Genomic DNA, 14,379 nt, shown 5'->3' on the forward strand with positions numbered 1-14,379 from the left:
AAAGAAGTCAAACTCTCTCTCTTCACAGATGACATGATATTTTATGTGGAAAACCCAAAAGATTCCAACCCCAAAATACTAGAACTCATACGGCAATTCAGTAATGTGGCAGGATACAAAATCAATGCACAGAACTCAGTTGCTTTCCTATATACTAACAATGTAACTGTAGAAAGAGAAATTAGGGAATCGATTCCATTTACAATAGCACCAAAAACCATAAGATACCTTGGAATAAACCTAACCAAAGAGGTAAAGGATCTATACTCTAGGAACTACAGAACACTTACGAAAGAAATTGAAGAAGGCACAAAAAGATGGAAAAACATTCCATGCTCATGGATCAGAAGAATAAACATTGTTAAAATGTCTATGCTACCCAGAGCAATCTATACTTTCAATGCCATCCCGATCAAAATTCCAATGACATTTTTCAAAGTGCTGGAACAAACAATCCTAAAATTTGTATGGAGGCAGAAAAGACCCTGAATTGCCAAGGAAATGTTGAAAAAGAAAAACAAAGCTGAGGGCATCACACTGCCTGATTTCAAGCTATATTACAAAGCTGTGATCACCAAGCATGGTACTGGCACAAAAACAGATAAATAGACCAATTTATAGACCAACAGAATAGAGAGTCCAGATATGGACCTTCAACTCTATGGTCAACTAATCTTCGACAAAGCAGGAAAAAATATCCAATGGAAAAAAGACAGTCTCCCGGCAATTGCATTACTGGGTGTTTACCCCAAAGATACAAATGTAGTGATCCGAAGGGGTACATGCACCCCAATGTTTATAGCAACAATGTCCACAATAGCCAAACTATGGAAAGAGCCAAGATGTCCATCGACAGATGAATGGATAAAGAAGATGTGAGACACACACACACACACACACACACACACACACACACACACAATGGAATATTATGCAGCCATCAAAAAAATCTTGCCATTTGCAATGATGTGGATGGAACTAGAGGGTATTATGCTAAGCGAAATAAGTCAATCAGAGAAAGACATGTATCATATGATCTTATTGATATGAGGAATTCTTAATCTCAGGAAACAAACCGAGGGTTGCTGGAGTGGTGGGGGGTGGGAGGGATGGGGTGGCTGGGTGATAGACATTGGGGAGGGTATGTGCTATGGTGAGCGCTGTGAATTATGTAAGACTGATGAATCACAGACCTGTACCTCTGAAACAAATAATACATTATATGTTAAAAAAAAAAAAAAAAGAAGATAGTAGGAAGGGAAAAAGGAAGGGAGGGAATCGGAGGGAGAGACGAACCATGAGAGACTATGGACTCTGAGAAACAAACTGAGGGTTCTAGAGGGGAGGGGGGTGAGGGGATGGGTTAGCTTGGTGATGGGTATTAAAGAGGGCATGTATTGAATGGAGCACTGGGTGTTATACGCAAACAATGAATCATGAACCCTACATCAAAAACTAATGATGTAATATATGGTGATTAACATAACATAATAAAATAAAATTAAAAAGGGGCACCTGGGTGGCTCAGTCATTAAGCGTCTGCCTTTGGCCTGGGTCATGATTCCAGGGTTCTGGGATTGAGCCCCGCATCGGGCTCCCTGCTCTGTGGGAGGCCTGCTTCTCCCTCTCCCATTCCCCCTGCTTGTGTTCCCTCTCTCACTGTCTTTCTCTGTCAAAATAAAGAAATAAATAAAAATAAAAATAAAAAAGACAGTCTCTTCAATAAATGGTGCTGGGAAAATTGGACAGCTATATACAGAAGAATGAAACTTGACCATTCTCTAACACCATACAAAAAGATAAACTCAAAATGGATGAAAGACCTCAATGTGAGACAGGAATCCATCAACATCCTAGAGGAGAACATAGGCAGTAACCTCTTTGACATCGGCCACAGCAACTTCTTTCAAAACACATTTCCAAAGGCAAGGAAAACAAAAGCGAAAATGAACTTTTGGTACTTCATCAAGATAAAAAGCTTCTGCACAGCAAAAGAAACAGTCAACAAAACAAAGAGGCAACCCACGGAATGGGAGGAGATATTTGCAAATGACACTACAGAGAAAGGGCTGGTATCCAAGATCTATAAAGAACATCTCAAACTCAACCTCCAAAAAACAAATAATCAAGTCAGAAAATGGGCAGAAGACATGAACAGATACTTGTCCAAAGACATACAAATGGCTAACAGACACATGAAAAAATGTTCAACATCATTAGCCATCAGGGAAATTCAAATCAAAACCACATTGAGATACCACCTTACACCAGTTAGAATGGCAAAAATTGACAAGGCAAGAAACAACAAATATTGGAGAGATTGTGGAGAAAGGGGAACTCTCTTATGCTGTTGGTGGGAATGCAAGTTGGTACAGCCACTTTGGAAAACAGTATGGAGGTTCCTCAAGAAGTTAAAAATAGAGCTACCCTAGGACCCAGCAATTGCACTACTGGATATTTACCCCAAAGATACAGATCTAGTGAAAAGAAGGGCCATATGCACCCCAATGTTCACAGCAGCAATGTCCACAATAGCCAAACTGTGGAAAGAGCCGAGATGCCCTTCAACAGATGAATGGATAAAGAAGATGTGGTCCATATATACAAGGGAATATTACTCAGCCATCAGAAAGGAAGAATACCCAACTTTTGCATCAACATGGATGGGACTGGAGGAGATTATGCTAAGTGAAATAAGTCCAGCACAGAAAGTCAATTATCATATGGTTTCACTTATTTGTGGAACATACGGAATGGCATGGAGGACATTAGGAGAAGGAAGAGGAAAATGAAGTGGGGGAAATCGGAGGTGGGGGGGACAAACCATGAGAGGCTATGGACTCCGAGAAACAAACTCAGGGTTTTAGAGGGGAGGGTGCTGGGGGATGGGTTAACCCAGTGATGGGTATTAAAGAGGGCATGTATTGCATGGAGTACTGGGTGTTATGTGCGAACAATGAATCATGGAACACTACATCAAAAACTAATGATGTACTGTATGGTGACTAACATATCATAAAAAAAAAAGGAAGTATGACATGAAACAGCTAGGAAATTGCAATAATAATGAGCATAATCTCACCTTTGTACAAGAGCATATGAATTCAGTAAATGTGTAACAGACATTCCCCTATTCTTTGTACATCTTTCTTTCAATATATGGGAGAAATAACCCAATAGTATTCATGTAAAACTGGATGAAGTCTAACAGAGATTGATGGGTGATATATATCAATATTCTCCAAGGACGGAGTATGATTGAAAAGAATTCTCTGTTGAATCTATTGGTATGATATTCACAAATTTGTGTTCACACAGTAGAGTAAGTACCCCCTTTATTCACCATTTCTGTATGTGGTTCAGCTTATCTAACAAATATATAGAACAAATATTTTAAAAATGTAAATTTGAAGGGACCACAAATGTACTTGTCTATACAGTACTCAATGCAGTGTCATTCCATGATAAATTTTTATGAGCAAATGATAATCTTTCTCTAGAATTTTGTTTTATTAATCCCTAAGTTTTTCATACTTTCACATGGTTAAAATGTTAAAATGTATATCATTATTATAATCTCAATTTACAACTCTTCATTGTCATTGTAGAGAAGTATAATTTATTTCTGTATTTTGCCTATGTATCTTCTAATAGTATTCAACTTATTTCTTTGTTGTAGTAACTTTATTACAGGTTCTTTGGGATTTTCTACATAGAAGAATAAGTCCCATATGAATAAAGACAGTTTCTTTCTTTATAATCTCTGTGTTTTTGTATCTTTTTATTTTATTGTCCTGATTAGGTCTGCCAATCAAATGTTGAAAAAAAATCTAATATGAGTAGATATCCTTTCTCTGTTTATTGTCTTCATGGGAAAGAGAGTGCTGGGAAAGAATTTAGTATTTTAGCATTAGTTTCCTAGTAGATGTTCTGTGTTAGACAGAGAAGGATAGATTCCTTCTATCTACACTAAGTGAAAATTTCTTTTAAATCATGAATGCTAAATTTTGACTAATACTCTTTCTACATGTATTGAGATAATCATTTTAGTTCTCCTTAATAATATTTTGATATGGTGTACTATATTGATTGATTTTTAAATGCTGAATCAAACTTCTATATTTCTGAAAAATTTGGTCATGATATATTGTCATTTTTATATATTGCTGGATTCCATTTGATATAATTTTGTAAAAGATTGTGTCTTTATTCATGAGGGATAATGGTCTATAGTTACATTTTTTGTAATGCCTTTATACATTTTTTGTATCAGGGTAATGTTCCTTATAAAATGAATTCAGAAGTGTTCCTCTTCTTTTATTTATGGGAAACGCTTGTGTATAAATTGTGTATTGTTTTTCCTAAGTGTTTGGTATAATTTAGTAACAAATCTATTTGTATCTGGAGTTTTCTTTATAGGATGGTATATAACAATGAACTCAATTTACATAATAGCTAAGATTATACAGAGTACTTCTTGAATAAGTTTGTTAGTTTTAGCCTAAAGGAATTTTTCTATGTCATTGGTGTTATCAAAATTTTGGCATAAAGTTGTCCAAACTATTTACTTATTATCATTTTATTGTCTGTAGGATGTATGCTTCCCCTTTCATTAACGACAATGGTTTTTTAAAATTTATTTTCTATATTAATCTTGCTAGAGTTTTATCACTTCTATCATTTTTTTGAAAGAATCAGCTTTTGGTTTTCTTGATTTTCTGTGTATGTGTGTCCTTGTGTGTGTGTGTGAGTAGATACATCTTTGTATGTACGTGAGTGTTTGTGTGTATTTCAGTGTTTTCTGCTCTTATCTTCATCATCACCTGCCTTCTTTGCATTACATTTGCTTTTTCCTTCTATGTAAGGTAGACATTTAGAATATCTCTAATTTTGTAATACAAGAATTTAATGCTATACATTTCCCTCTAAGCATTGCTTTTGCTGCATCCTACAAGTTTTTTGCATTTTCCTTTTCATTCAATATAAATATTTGCTACTATCATTTGTAAATTTTTTTGGATCCATGTGCTGTTTAATTTTAAATTAAGGGAGATTTTCTAGATATCTTTCTTAGTTTAATTTGTTTAATTGTACTGTGGTCAGAAAATATACGCTGTATACTTAAATTACTTTCAATTTAAACAATATGATCCTAGTCAGTATCCAGATTCACTTGAAAAGAGTGGGTATCCTATTGCTGGGTAGTCTTCTAAAAGTTAAGAAGGTAAGTTGTTTGATTTTGTTGTTCATGTTATATATATCCTTATTAATTTTTTGTCTATGTGCTCTGTCAATTATAGAGAGAGAAGTATTGGAGTCTTCAATATAATTGTGGGCCTATTTCTCTTTTCAGTTCAGTCACTGCTTTATATAATTTGATATCATTTGTTGGGCCTGTAGATGTTTAGGAAGATAGCCATCTTAATAATATTGACCTTTCTAATCCATCCACATGATTTATCTTTCCATTTACTTAAGTTTATTTTTTTCAGCAATATCTCTGCATCACAGAGAACTCCTGCCTTCACACTCTTGCCCATCCCCCAGCAGCAGACTACAGTTGTGTAGTACTCAGTTAACTTTGGGGATTAAGAGAATATTCTGTTTCCTTATCAAATCACAGTCTTAGGCAAGCTCTATGCAGTTGGAAATAGTGGCGGTGGGGAGAGCATCTTGGCATTACTGATCCTTCAAGTACATCATGACCACTGTCTGTTTTTCATGTGTAGTGGATTTAGCTGGAATAAGTTTCCTTCACCCAGATCTGTAATAAATCTCTTTTTTATATTGGTACAAGATCCCAGGAGCAAGACATTTTTCTTCCTCCTCCCCCAATAGACAGAAGACCTCTGCTTCTACCATTCCACCAGAAGCATTCAAGCTTTGCTTGGATTCTGGTAACTGGTAGGAAGATTTCCTAGATCCTCCCCGGGTGGGCTTGCCCAGGAACAAAGACGTTTATTCTCCTCTACCAGTGATTAAAGGCTTTTGCTTCATATAGGTAAAAAAGTCAGAGATATGTGCAATGTTTTATACCTTCCAACCAAGAGCACAGATTACCTCTTCTTTCTTCAACCACAGAAATGGCCTGTCTTTGACCTCGTGCCCTGAGTCAATCCTTCCTGTGAACAATCACTGGAGGTCTTTGCAGAAAAGCATGCATGTCTACAAACTATCCTTGTACCTAGAATTCCCTATTGTTCCAAACTGATGCAGTAGCCCAAACTCAATTTTAGAAATTTATTAAAGTTTGAGCTAATTTATCCTCACCTGTTACTATGGCAGCCAATTCTTCCTTCTATGAGTTGTCAGAGGTGAAATGGTTCATGTGCCTTTTCTCTCCTCACAGGAGTATGCCATTTTTTTGGAATTCATTACCCTTGACTGCCTTCAACTTTTGATGTATTCAATAAAAGTTATAGTTTTGTAGACTATCCAACTTTTACTCATTTGTTAAAATGGTAGCGAGGTTCTTTTTCAGTTTTCTACTTCCCAAGCAGAGGAGAAGCTCCTCTACAAAGGCAGTTTGGAAGAAAAACAACACAACTGGAGGACACGACAGCTGCCAAACATAAAGATTTACAAATATAAGAGTGACAGCTTGGCACAAGCATAGGCAAATAGAACAATAGGACAGAATGTGGAGTTAAGAAATGAATGCACAAATTAATGTTGCTGGTTCATGAAGAAAATGTCAAAAAGAAATATATGAGTGCCTGGCTGGGTCAGTCATAGAACAATGAGACTCCTGATCTCTGGGGGCATGAATTCAAGCCCCACACTAGCCATAGAGTTTACTTAAAACAAACAAAGAAAGAAAAATAATATAGAAATATAAAAAGTGAAAGGATAGTAAAGATACGATATGCAAACTAAAAAGAACGGATGCAGTTATACCACTATAGATACAACAGGTTGTAGGTAAAAGCTTATTTGAGATATAGATGAGTGCCTCATAAATATAAGTTTAATTCAATAAAAATATAAAAATACTATACATCACAGAAATAAAATGTACAAAAGAAAATAAATTACATAAATATATGAGAAACAGACAAATCAACAATTATAGTTACTTAGTAACTTAAAAAATAAAAAGGCAAAGGGTACAAAGTACATGGAAGTATTAAAGGACCATAATTAACAAACATCCTAATAAACATGTATAGAACACTATACCCTACGATTGTGGCATCCACACATTTTTTAAAGCCTTCTGAAACATTTATAAATACTGACCATATAATGACTCATACCAACAAGCCTCAACAAATTTCAAACATTGAAGTTATAGAAAATTTTCTCTACCTACAAGGCAACTAACTTAAAAAATTAACAGCTAAAAGATAACTAGAATATTCCTGTGTCTCTGTAAATTAAGACGTCCATTTATAAACACCATTGGGCCAAATGAAAATTACTAACATATTAAGAAAATATTTGGGACTTAATTATAACAACAATATGACATAAGAAAAGTTGTGAAATGCCACTAAAACAGTGTTTTGAGGGCAAAATCAAAGATTTAAATGCTCCTATTGGAATGACAGAAGACAAAATTAATGATCGAAAATAAAAAGTAGAAAGGGGACAGCAAAATAAATACAGATAGATAAGGAGGAAATGAAATAAGAGAGGAATCAATGCAACATACAATACAGAGTATTAACAAAGTTTAAATTATTTCTATAAAGCATGATATTTTTTAAAAAACCTGCCTTATAATTGATCATGAAAAGGGAAAAGAAGGTAACAGTCAATTTCAAAAGCATTGCAGGCAATGAAATGATGATAATGAATATTATGGAAATTTTTATGCCCAATAAACTTGTAATCTACATAAATGGAGAAATACCTTGAAAAATTATCATTACTAACTGAAGAATAAGTATTTTCTCTTGTTACTAACTTCTCTATTTCTTCTACCTCCTGGCAAACTATTTCTTTCTCTGCTCTCTGTTTATGAGTTTGACTTATTTTTTATTTTTTATTTTTTTTAAGATTCCACGTATAAATCATACTACGCAGCATTTGTCTTTCTCTGTCTAGCTTATTTCACTTAGCATAATGCCTTCCAAGTTCCTCCATGTAGTCATCGCAAATGAGAGGATATCCTTCTTTTTTAAGAGTGAATAATAGTCCATTGAATATACATTTTAAATACATAAATACAAATACATAAGCCACATTTTTTTTATCCATTCATCTGTCAATAGACACTGGACATTTAATTAGTTTCTCTACCTTGGTCATTGTGAATAATGCTGTAATAAACATGGGAATACAGATATCTCTTCAAGATAATTTTGTTTCCTTTGGATATATACCAGGAAGTGGGATTTCTGGATCATATGATAGTTCTATTATTAATTTCTTTTTTTTAAGATTTTATTTATTTATTTGACAGAGAGAGAGAGCATGAACAGGGGGGAGGAGCAGAGAGAGAAGCAGACTCCCTGCTGAGCAGGGACCCCAATGCGGGGCTTGATTCCAGAACCCTGAGATCATGACCTGAGCCAAAGGCAGACACTTAACCCACTGAGTCACCCAAGTGCCCCTCTATTTTTAATATCTTAAGGAACCTTCATATTGTTTCCCACAGTGGCTGCACCAATTTACATTCCTATCAATAGTACACATCCTCATCAACATTTGTTATCTCCTATCTTTTTGATAATAGACATCCTAATAGTTATGAATCAATATCTCATTGTGGTTTTGATTTGTATTTCCCTAATGATGAGTGATCTTGGGCACCTTTTCATATTTATACTGACCAACTGTATGCCTTCAGAAAAATGGCTTTTCATGTCCTTTGTTCATTTTTAATTGGGACATTCAGTTTTTTGCAATTGAGTTGTATGAATTCCTTATATATTTTGGATATTAACCCCTTCTCAAATACACGTTTTGCAAATTCTTTCTCCCGTTCCATAGGTTACTTTCTCATTTTTTAAAATTGTATATTTTTCCCGTGCAAAAGTTTCATACACTCCCAGTTTATTTTTGCTTTTTTTTACCTTGCTTTTGGTATCAAATCCAAAGAAGTCATTGCCAAGGCCTATGTCAAAGTGCTTACTGCCTGCCTATATTTTCTTCTAGTAGCTTTACAGTTTTTTCAAGGTCATTTTGTGTATGGTGTAAGTAGTGATCCAGTTTCATTTTTTTGCATCTGGCTATCCAATTTTCTTAACACATTTATTGAACAGACTCTCCTTTTCCCATTGTGTATTCTTGGCTTCTCTGTCATAAATTAATTGACTGCATATGTCTGGCTTTATTTATGGGCTCCCTATTCTGTCCACTTGATCCATGTGCCTATTTTTATGCCAATAATAAACGTTAAAAATGAATTTACCTATAACATTTTAAAGAATTTAATCAGTAGTTAAAATCCTTCAACAGTGAAAACAGGAGACAGTTTTAAAAAATGAGTGACATGACAGGACTTACATTTAAATTATTACCCTGTCTGCTATGTTTAGAAGACACTGATATAAATGGGAGGAAAAGCAGCAGAAAAGTTGAGAGGGTATAGCATTAATCTGGATGTGATATCAAGACCAAGATTATGACAGAGGAGATAATAGCTGTCAGACTGTGGAAATGTTTTAAAGATAAGGTTGACTGGATTTCCTGATAGACTGAGTGTGAACTGTGAGAGGAAGAGAGTTGCCAAGGATAAATCCACGATTTGAGTGTTGACCAACTAAAAGGATAGCATTCTTATAATTTGAGATGGAGAACACTATTGAAGAAGGAGGTTTAGGAGTAATATCAGAAATTCTTTGGGTTTGAAATGTCTATAAACTTCAGGATAAAGGGAAATGGTTTAACCAAGAAATAAAGGCACAGCTCATAAGTGAGAGGACTGAGAAAAATAACTATATTAAAAATAAGAATAATACAGAGTGAAAACATAAGCCCTGAATGGAATATTACTTGCAAGCATGCAAAGAATTAGTATTTATAATAAGGATGTGCTATGGATTCTATGCAAAATATTTGCTAATGTCTCTTGTGGTTTACTTATGGACCCATGTGCATAAGCGCACCATTTAATTTTAAATTTGGAGGAATTTCCCAGATACCTTTCTTTTGTGTATTTCCAGTTTAATTTTATTGTAGTCAGACACAAAATAGGAATTTAGGAAATTAAATTTTACTGGCTTTATTTTTAGTCAGGCACTTTCTCTGTAAAGGGAGTCCAACTTTCTTATATCTATTGTTTTCAATCTAATTTTGTCTTTAATTATTTTCCAATGAGTAACTGATTAATTCTTACATTGCTAAAGTTAACAAGTGCTAGGTGCCAAACTAGTAGGCTTATTTATGTCTCCTAATTTATTTTGTTACCAAATTCTTTAAAATGTGCATATTAAAATATACCATATAAAATAATATATATACAACAAATTTAAAGAATTTAAAGAGGAAGAGTGAACACACAAATACCTACCAAATTTTAAGAAATAGAATATTATCTGTTACTCTGAGTGGCCCAATATGCCTCTCCTGAGCTTAGTTATGTGAAAAGAAACATGAGAGATTGAAGGAGAATCTTCCCAAGGAAGCATTTGTCTGGAAAAGTTCTTGTATGTTGGGCCTTGCTCTCTCTTAACAGCACTTGAAAAATTTAGATGACCATGTGAACAGGTCTGATCTGATTTTCTGGAAAATGAAAAAACAAAACAAAAAAAAACATGGATAAGATCTCTAGTTCTTCACTAATCAACCCCCAAACTCATAAGCAATGTTGTCCTAGATTATCCAATTGCCCAGGTGACTACAGATACAAGAGCTAGCCGAGCAGAGATTAACTGGTCCATAAGAGAAGAACCACATAGCAATAACTGTAAATAACAATAACAATAAGGTCACTAAGTTTTAGGGAGGTTTGTTATAGAGCCAAGTCAATTTATGCAAAGGATCACAATAGCAAAGGACAGAAGACAGTAAGGTGCTTGGAAGAGCTTTAAAGAGAAGTTAGCCAGATCTCTGGCAGCAAGGAAGTTTCCAGAATAAACACATAATCTCAAGAGAACAAAAACCTCAATGACTGCTACAAGAAGCCAACCTCCAGTTAATATTAAAGAGAAGAAGTGACAAAAACTGAAAGTGTTCAGCAAACTTGGTACAGCCAGTTAAAGGAATGTATACCTGCTTCCTATTTGTACCATCTCCATTCCATCACCAAGGGATGGATGCAAAAAGAAAGACCATAATACCCATCACTCCTGCAACACTATAGCTCCATCTCTAGATTGGCATTTGGGTTAGAGAAAAGAAAGTGTTTTGAATCAACAATAAGATCAAACAGTTTGCAATGATACCTCTCTCAGTAGAATTTGCATTTAATCGGGGGAAAATAAGTCATCAGCTGGAAGTGTCCACTCAAGGCTTTTGAATATGAAGGAATGTGTATTTTTTCTGAAAATATCTTGGAATTTGTCTCTTCACGGTTGTGAAAACAAGTTCATCAAAACCAACACATTTAATGCAATTGGAGCTTTGATATTTTTTCTATAAATGAGATGGTAATCTTGGTTAATACTGGCTGACAGAACAGATTGTGTGTAGAAAAGTTTTGAACTAAATACAATTTGCTTATAACCCTTGAGTTAATTAGTAACATATGTCCTTAGATGGATAGAAAATCCAGTGTTATGGAAACTAGATTTATTTGCATAAATAGATTACATAGTACCATCTCTCTATTCTTTCTTCTTCTCATCTTCCTAGTGCCTCCCAAAAGATTTCCAAAAAGTAACAAAGGAAGAAAAGGAAAATCCCTCCAGGTAGACATAAGCTCATACAAAATAAAAGTATTTCTGATACACCATGGGGATTGTTCCACTTTTCCAATTTTTCATGTTTTTCTCTATCATTGAGTTAGAAGAGCTAGAAGTATCTAAAATATTTTTTATGAATCCTAAAGTTGAAAGAACTTGATGACTCCATTTCTCTGCCTCAATTAGCACCCCAGGTAAATGATACTATTCTATTGTGGCAAGTGCAAGGGCAACTGCATTTCACATGTGTCTTATTTGATACTTTTGACATTTAACAAACTGATCAATAGTTTGAACAGCTTACACACGATATATATTTTCTATGAGGATGCAGATCACTACTGTATTCATTCACTCATACAATAAACAAATACTTCTGCTAAGTTATGTCCTGAGAATAAAAAGATGATTATAACACTGGAACTCAAAATCTGGTGGATGACACAAACATAGAAACATATTATAAAATTTAAAACGGTCAGGGGCGCCTGGGTGGCTCAGTTGGTTAAGCGACTGCCTTCGGCTCAGGTCATGATCCTGGAGTCCCTGGATTGAGTCCCGCATCGGGCTCCCTGCTCGGCAGGGAGCCTGCTTCTCCCTCTGACCCTCCCCCCCTCATGTGCTCTCTCTCTCTCATTCTGTCTCAAGTAAATAAATAAAATCTTTAAAAAATATATATTAAAAAAAATTTAAAACGGTCATAATAGACATGGATTTGAGAATTAAGGCGTGGAGGATGATAAGTAAGATAGTACAGCATTGGTAGGAGCAAGGTAATACTCAGGAGAGGTGTGGAAAACTTTGTAATAGTAAAATGCGCTCAGGGCTTAGAGAATGGATGGCCACAGTACTCTGACTAGTAAGGAAAGAATGGACATTTAGGGCATGTTATGGGGTTGCTGTAAACAAATCCATCACACTTCTGTGTTTTAAATATGGGAAGCATTTGTTACATGATTTAAAAACGTGGACAATTTGAATGCTAGAATAATGACAGGATTGCCACTTACTTCGTAGAGATGAGCATCTGATTTAATTTAAAGAATCAACTAGAGAGATGCCTGGATGGCTCAGTCGGTTAAGCGTCTGCCTTCAGCTCAGGTCATGATCCCAGGGTCCTGGGATCCAGCCCCATGTTGGGCTCTTTGCTCAGTGGGGAGCCTGCTTCTCCCTCTCCCAATGCTGCTCCCCCTGCTTGTGCTCTCTCGCTCTCTGTCAAATAAACAAATAAAATCTTTAAAAAATATAAAAATGAAAAAAAAAATAATCAGCTAGAATTTTTGCATTACATGTAGTCTCCCATCTGTCATCCAGAATTTGACACTATTAAGTATCACGATATAGTTACTTGCACCTGATATCCAATATTACAGTATAAGAAAATGACATGGCAACACTAGCATTTATTTTATAACTGATCGTCACTTGCTTAACTCTATTTATGAAAAGAATATTTTAGACCAAGTTAGGAGTTTCCCTTTAATCTATTTTAGCATTAGGTAAATATTAGGGTTGTTTAGTCTAACTGGGAGATTGAAATGATGGGATCTGAGAGCTAAGATGGAGGAATGATTACATAACATTGGCTGAAACCTGTGCAGCGCCTTCCCTATCTTCTGGCAGAAGGTTCTTCTCTAACTGCACACAGACTGTAGACGGGCTACAGGCACAGACTCCTCCTTGTCTAACGTACTCAGGCCCTCTCTTTCTTGGCTTGACGGCGCTTGCCAGAAGGCATAAAAAAGTCCTGGCAGTGTTTGTGAGAAAATACCTCAGTGGAATTCAGATGAGATGACACAAAACCTTCTGAAGTTCCATTCTATCACCAAGCGAAGTATTATGCTTTCAAAGGAGCCTGTTACGATACATCCTCGTTGGAGACTTTAGATTGGGCTAACAGGTTCATTTAGATTGGCACGGGCAGCACATGTGTTTAGAGGCTAATGACACAAATCGAAAAGCCCAACTGCTTCGATCTGAATCCTACCTTGTCTACTTATTTGCGCAGCAAAATCGGACAAGTTGTTTAATGACTGTGTGCTCCATTTTCTTACTTATAAAATGAGGTTAATTAAGGGCTGTCATGTAGGTTAAATGAGTCAACATTTCTTAGGGCTCTTGGAATAGTGTCCAGCACACAGGAAGCACCATGTAAGGTGTATTAGTTATTTTTGTGTGATATTATTACTACAAACATAGTGGATCAAAATTAAAATAATATAATAATAATATTAAAAATATACATTTATTATCTTTTAGTTTTTATGGATCAGGATTCTAGGCACAGCTCAGGTTCTCGGCAAGGCAACAATCAAGGTGGTTTGCAGTCTCATGTCAAGGTTTGACTGAGGAAGAATCTGCTTTAAATCTCACATGGTTCTTGGCAGAATTCAGTTCTCTGTGGCCCGTGGGGCCAAGGACTGAGGTTTGTCTCAGTTCTTTGCCTGGTGGACTTCTTAACATGGTTGTTGGCTTTACCTAATCCAGTAAGGGAGAAATCTGCAAAACGGACATTATAATCTTACATAATACAATCATGGAAGTGGCATCTGAGCACTTTTGGAATATCCTATTGGTTAAAAGTGAA

This window comes from Halichoerus grypus, chromosome 2, assembly GCF_964656455.1.
Source record: "Halichoerus grypus chromosome 2, mHalGry1.hap1.1, whole genome shotgun sequence".
Classification (NCBI taxonomy): Eukaryota; Metazoa; Chordata; class Mammalia; order Carnivora; family Phocidae; genus Halichoerus; species Halichoerus grypus.